This window comes from Merops nubicus, unplaced genomic scaffold (assembly GCF_000691845.1).
Source record: "Merops nubicus isolate BGI_N331 unplaced genomic scaffold, ASM69184v1 scaffold30249, whole genome shotgun sequence".
Lineage (NCBI taxonomy): Eukaryota > Metazoa > Chordata > Aves > Coraciiformes > Meropidae > Merops > Merops nubicus.
The window spans coordinates 63,139-69,670 of NW_008630832.1; the positions used below are offsets into that span (position 1 = coordinate 63,139).

General features: G+C 40.3%; 1 protein-coding gene across 1 annotated transcript in view; it reads right to left on the reverse strand.

The window, feature by feature from the left end:
- ARNT2 (aryl-hydrocarbon receptor nuclear translocator 2) overlaps positions 1–6,532 on the reverse strand; it is a 72,392-nt gene that overhangs the window by 30,826 nt on the left and 35,034 nt on the right. The window lies entirely within an intron of this gene.

Here is a 6,532-nt window from a genome sequence, read left to right on the forward strand (position 1 = left end):
GAACGCGGGTCGATCGGGTGAGAGTTGCCATGTGGGCACCTTTTTCTTACATGTTTAACTTGCTGGTTTGGCTGTTTCCCATACCAACTATGTGAACTCTTGGTTTACTGTTTGTACCACCTGTTGTGGGCCGAGCCACATCTTTTGTGAGATCGTTCAGGGTGGTGTCGGTTATGTACCAGCTGATTGATCTGTTTGTACCCCCAGCAATCACTCATGCAATATTCTTCTTGTATACAATACAGTCTTTGTATTGGTTCATCTTCCTGCTGGTGGTGCTATCATTTTTGTTGGGCCTGGTCATTGGCAAAACAACAGTAAAGGTAAAAATAACATTGGAAGAAATCAACATGTTATTTTTCAATTAAACATTATTTTGTGCTTCCAATTAAAGTGCCTCTGTGGGTTTCTAGGGACTCAAGTCACCCAAGATCTTTCATCTGACTTAGAATACCCTTGGAATGAAGACAACCTCCATTTACCCTCCCTGACTGTTCTGCACTGCCTGCAGTTTATCAGTTTATCCTCCAAGTAGTTAAATTATGAAGCACTCTTTTGATATTTCACCCCCCCCTCATTCCAGTCTCTTGTGTTACATGCCAGCCAAGCTACAAACAAGAGCCCAAACACAGGTTAAGTCCCATGCTCTGAGGCACCAGCATGCCGTGGGGAGCACAAACCACTGACATGAAACTACAGTTAAGAGAGTCATATTACAAAAGTATTTTGTTTTCCTTCCTTGCTGTATTCACACACAGTTATGTCCTCAACACAAGGCTTGTTAATTACCTAACGACAGCTCCAACAGGCAAAGGAACGGAACTGGGCTGCCTCGTGAGAAAAAGAGAGAAAATTACCCTGAAAAAGCAGCAGCAAACATATCTACTCAAACAATCTACTTTAGACAGGATTTTGGCAGATACACGGCTGCTATACCTGCTCACATACATGTGGGGTGCCTGGAAGGGTGAGCTCCCAGAACTAAACCTAGACTTCTCCACATGAGAAATTTTAATTTTAAATAGGTAGAAAACAGCTAACTGAGAGCTGCGTGCAGTTTGCAGGGGATGATATCTGGAATCTAGCAGTTTCATCTTACAAAGAAGTGACCAGAGGCGTGACCTGAGAGCAAGACAAATGAAATGATGCAGCAGCTTAGGAAGGTGCACTGAGGACGCTGACTCTGCTGCAAAAGAAACACAGCAGTGTACAAAAACAACCACAGGAGGACAGAAAGCACCAGAACAACTGAAGAGCTGAGCCAGTGCTTGGCTGGAAGATGGCAGTAGGGACTGCATCCCTCCAGGATATGGGTGAGGAGTCTCTCACTCCTCAGTCCTGAACTCTGCACCAGCCCAAACCCACAAGTTCAACCATCATCTGAAAGAACAAACATTTGAAAAGCTGGTGCCTGAAGCAATCAAGGTTAGATTCAGACAGCTTGGTACAGGTGGTCTGACTTCAAAGCTGGTGAGTGATCCTAGGTCCTACCACCTTCAGAGGATTTTCTTGGTGGATGCCTGGTACTTCTGAGAATTAGGCCACTTAAATAAATACAAGAGCCTAAGTGCTGGTTTAAGGAAGAAATTCTACGCATTCTAGTTGGACAACCTTAATCAAAAGATCCCTTTTAAATGGAGTTTTCCATTTGAGAAGGACAAATTTAAAGTATTTTCCCTTGACTGCAAAAGCTTTTTCAATCGTTCTCTTAGCAGCCCAGCGTATTGCAAAGGACAGCAAAGACACTCAGCTGGGTGGCTTCCACTTCACATCATCTTTTTTCTGCAGTTTTCAACAACGCTTTCCTTTTTAGGAACTTGGTCTATGCTTGCTACTGCCCAAATAAACTCAAAGCAACATAAACAATCTCCAAAAATAAACCTAGCTAAGAAACACCATTTCTGATGTCACACTGTTGGCAAGGGAGGCTGTTGTATTAATTGTCACCTTTTTTTTTTTTTTGGTGCAAGATGGATTACATTTGCTCTGTATAACACACTGGAAAAAGCATTAGTTGAGTTATCCCACAACACATCCTATGAATAAAAAACAATCTGCCTGGAATGAATCAATATGTGACCTGGTGAATTACTAACCCTTCCCTAAAAGTACCTAGAGTAAAAATACACCAAAATGATTGCTGCCTACAGTGTAGGTGCTGTTACTGACAGAATTCCACAGAGGGAAATTGTTTTCTTTACTCTATTGCTGACAGTTACACAGTGTCAACTGTGAATTTATACATGAGATGCATTCTAGAGAGATTTACTTTTGCTTTAGCATACTTCCTATTGAACATACTCCACCAGGGACAGGTGAATAAAGATAGGTGCACCATGCTTAATACCAGCTTGTCCAGCTCTTAACATAATGTAATACTGGTCCCTAACATCACCATCAGTATCTCCAAAAAATGTTGCAAAGGCCTCCAAGAAGGCAGCTGTGAAATTGATTTTTAGGAGGCACCAACAAAATAAACATACATTGCTGTGTAACCCTGAGAAAGGCTTTGCTTCTCAACACCAAATATGTTCTCCTCTTGAATAATAAATATAGTGCTATGCTTGTTCAAGTTAATATCAACAATTTGCAAAGCTAAGCCTGCAACTGAGCATCACAAATAGAATGCTGTGCTGTTAGAGTTATATTTAATTTCCAAGCACCCCTTATGCCAGCAGTTTCCCACAGGGTAACAGAATGCATTTGTGTGGACATCAGGAACTTTTCAGTTATTCAAGTGAGCTTCAAGTTGGCTTTATCAACAGAGCAGCTTCATTTTCTGCCTTCTGCCTCTATACCTCTACCCCATACTTTCTGCAAGACACAGAAGAATGTTAGTGGATTTGTGGTTTTACTTCACTACACTCAAAAAATAAATGATTTATGTGTCTTTAGAAGGACGCAATTTCAGTGTCCAGTGGTCACTAGCAATCCCCTGTTAATGCCTAATGCCATCAGAACCATTTCTGACAGTTCCAAGCCTGTGCACTGTGTGACTGTCTCCCACACATAACAATGGAAAAAGGCTTTCACAAAAAACGGCGGTGCATGTTTACTGCATACCAAGGAAAAAAATCTCATGAAAAATCCCAACAAACACTAAATTCTTTTAATTTTTTTTTTTTTAAGCCTTAAAAATGACAGCACTGCAAAGAATATTCAAGCAACTATTTTGTTTTGTATTGAAAGATGGGAGTACTTTGCACAAACGTCCAGATTCTGGCCCAAACTTTAAAATAACCTAATAGCTTTGGCATGCTGTGGTTAAGACGTTACCGTAAGTCTGACTTGGAAGACTAAAATGTTTCTTTTTTAAGATAAAAAGCTACAGAGAAAAAAAAAAAAAGATTTCAACATTATTTGAATTTAACATTATTCTGGGACTTTTTATTTGAAGTTTTTGAAATAAGTATCTATCTAAGACTTTTCTTTGCTATGTGTTCTTCTGCAGGTCCTGGCTTTGATTTACAGAAAACCAGCAACATCCTGACAGACTGTATCTTTTTTCTCCACCAAATATTTCCCATCAGTTGTTATGGCATGAACAAAGAAACAACCTATTAGGAAAATATCCTATAGGTCACCTAAGATTCATTTCCTTCTAGGAATGAGATGCTCAAAGGGAAAAAAAACCCAACCAAACAAAACACAGAAGAAAAGTAAATGCTTGCTTAAGTTGAAAACTAAACAACATAGATCTGGAATATCTGACTCCTCTTTCTTTGACTTCTGCACAAACTTCAGCCTGATCACTTGAGGCCAGCATATAATTTCTGGGGACATAAGCATGTAGGTATCATATGCTGGGTTCGTTTTGTACTTGAGCATAGCTTTGCCCTCCTCTTGCAGTTACAGTGGAGGAAAATAGACTATTAACAACCCCAGCATGAATAATTGTGCTCCACAAAGCAGCTTGGTCTTCCCTCTGTGTCCCACTCATCCAGAGACCAACACAACTGTATTAAGGGAATAGCCAAACAGTTCCTTCTCCATGCAGAGAAGCTCAGGCTGCAGCCCTCCTGGGTCTGCTCTGTCAGGAAAGGGGAGAGGCAGATGCTGCCTGCAGGTGCTGCATGCTCCAAACTCAGTTCTGGGCAGAGGATGAGGCATGATGCTTTCTTATTTCTCAGAGAAAAAGTGTAGTCTGCCAATAAGCAAGCTGTTCCATTACGGACAAGGAGAAAAAAAAATAAATGTCAGGCTAGGTGTGCAAAGTGATTTCACATTGACTGTGAAAAAACCCCTCAGTCCTTAAAATATGCCATCATACTGACATCAGCTGTCGCTTGCTTTCACCCGTTTGAAGTATGTGAATTACTGAAGAGATTCAGCACAGACTACTCACAGCAGCAGCACTGTCAAAACTGATAAGTCTATCACACTAATAATAATCACACAGCAGTTCTTGTCTTGAATTTCTGTATCAAAACTGATTGAGTTATAGCTCGTATGGGACTAAAAAAAGTTAACATATTGGCCACAGACAATGCAATACAACCGAGAAAGTGAAAACACCAGGCACTATGCAAATCAGATTAAGCACTGATTAAATGCATTTGCTAAATATTTGTTATTTTGTTTGTGAAAGTACATTCTGTGTGTTGTGTATTACTTGTATAATTCACATGCCACGTGGCATGCTCTGAAAGAAAAGGATGTGGAGTTTATACAGAGTGTCCACTTGACAACTGAAAAAGAAATTTAAATGGTTCTTTCCATAGCTGCATTTTTAAACAGCTGCAACTTAGCACAAATCCATGTATTCCCAAGAATCCAGAGATGATGCGAAGGCCAAGGGCTTGCTGCTCGAGCTGCTTTGAACAGAAGTAATATTATTACAGGGTAGAAAAGCCTTAGCAAATTCAATTACTGCTGCCGTTATTTCATTTGCTTTGCAGGTTATGGCTGAATTACCATTGGAAAGGAGACCAAATGCAGTGAGGTTGCCACTTATTCACCCAAACATACTGGGGACTGATTCAGCCCATGGATTGGGACTCCAAAAGTCAGTGGATGCACAGCCATCACCCACACAAAGTGGGTAAGACTAGGAAGGCAAATGATCACTCACAGAAGAGGCCTCGATTCAGTCCTATATGCCCTGAAAAAGGCACTCAAATATCACTATTATGAGTAACAATTCGGATGGTAACATAAAAGACTATTGAAATTCCACATAAGGCTGTCAAAATCAAAAACATCCCGTAGGATTGTGCTATACTTTGGAGGCATTAACATTGTGGAGGAGCACTGGGATATCATAAGGGAGCACCATGTGATTTTGAGCAGTGGAGTAATAGAAATGGGATGAAATTCAACATTACTAAATGCATAAGCATGCCCTTGGGGACTAATAACAGTCATAAACTATAGCAACACAAATGGGATGAAACTTTGTATTACTAACTGAAGGATCACACAATTCAAAGCTATTTTTACTATGAACTGGAAGATTTTGGGTTCACAACTGATATATATATCTGTGTCAGGTGATTTAGAATGCCAGTAGATGCACTATAGAAAAGAGAAGTATGCTATATTGTATACTGCCAGTCAAGACAGGAAATACTGTTCTCATTATACAACACTACTGTCTCATCTGGAATAATAGTGTATAGTGCCAGTGACCCATATTTTGAAAAGTTAAGTGAAAACACAAAAAAGTGCAGAGAAAAGACACAAGGATAAAGAAGAGATTGCATTGTGAAAATGGAGACTGGAAGAGGGGGCTGGTTTAACGGTACAAAGTCAAGGCTGTCAGGATGTGACCTCTTTATATAAATGTGCCAGAACACTGGAGAGAGAGAGACACACAAGGCAGGAAAACTCCTGCTTGATCTTCAGTGAAATATAGTCCAAGAATACACTGGCATAAACTTCCCATAAACTAATGAGTGGAAATTAGAAAAGCTGATAAGCATGGGAGAGCAAGGAGGTTTTGGAAGAGCTGGAGATGAGGAAAACACCTTACTAATGTGAGCTGCAACTTACAATGTGATACCTGGCAATAGGGCACTTAAAAGACTCAGAAAATGCTTTTCACCTCAAGCTCTTGCCCTACTGGGCCTGTTCACCTGCAGAAATGGCTACCGGAAGTCATAAACTGCTGACATTGTAACTAGTGCTGCCATGAGCTCATGAGCTTGCAGCTCTGCAGTAGCAACATACATCCCTGAAGGGTGAGATGTCTTAAAAAAACTCCCACAACAGGCTTTTCATTCAAGCTAAGTAAGCAGCTGCAAGAAATCTCATTTGACCTAAACCTTCTTGAAGATACATCCTGCACATCAAGGCTGAATTCAATTATTTGTGGAATTACTGATAGAAAAGTTAATCTCTTTGTGGAAGAAAGCAAACAAACAAAACCCCCTTTTCATTTTCATAGAGCAATTTACACACACTGTGCTCTCACTCTTTGGGGGCAGAAATGAAGGGGGAACATTTTGACTCCTACAGCACACTGAAGTATTCTAAATCCTATTAGCACCAAGAAAGGAGGTTCTCCTCTTCTTTGAAACTGCAATTCAGCAGG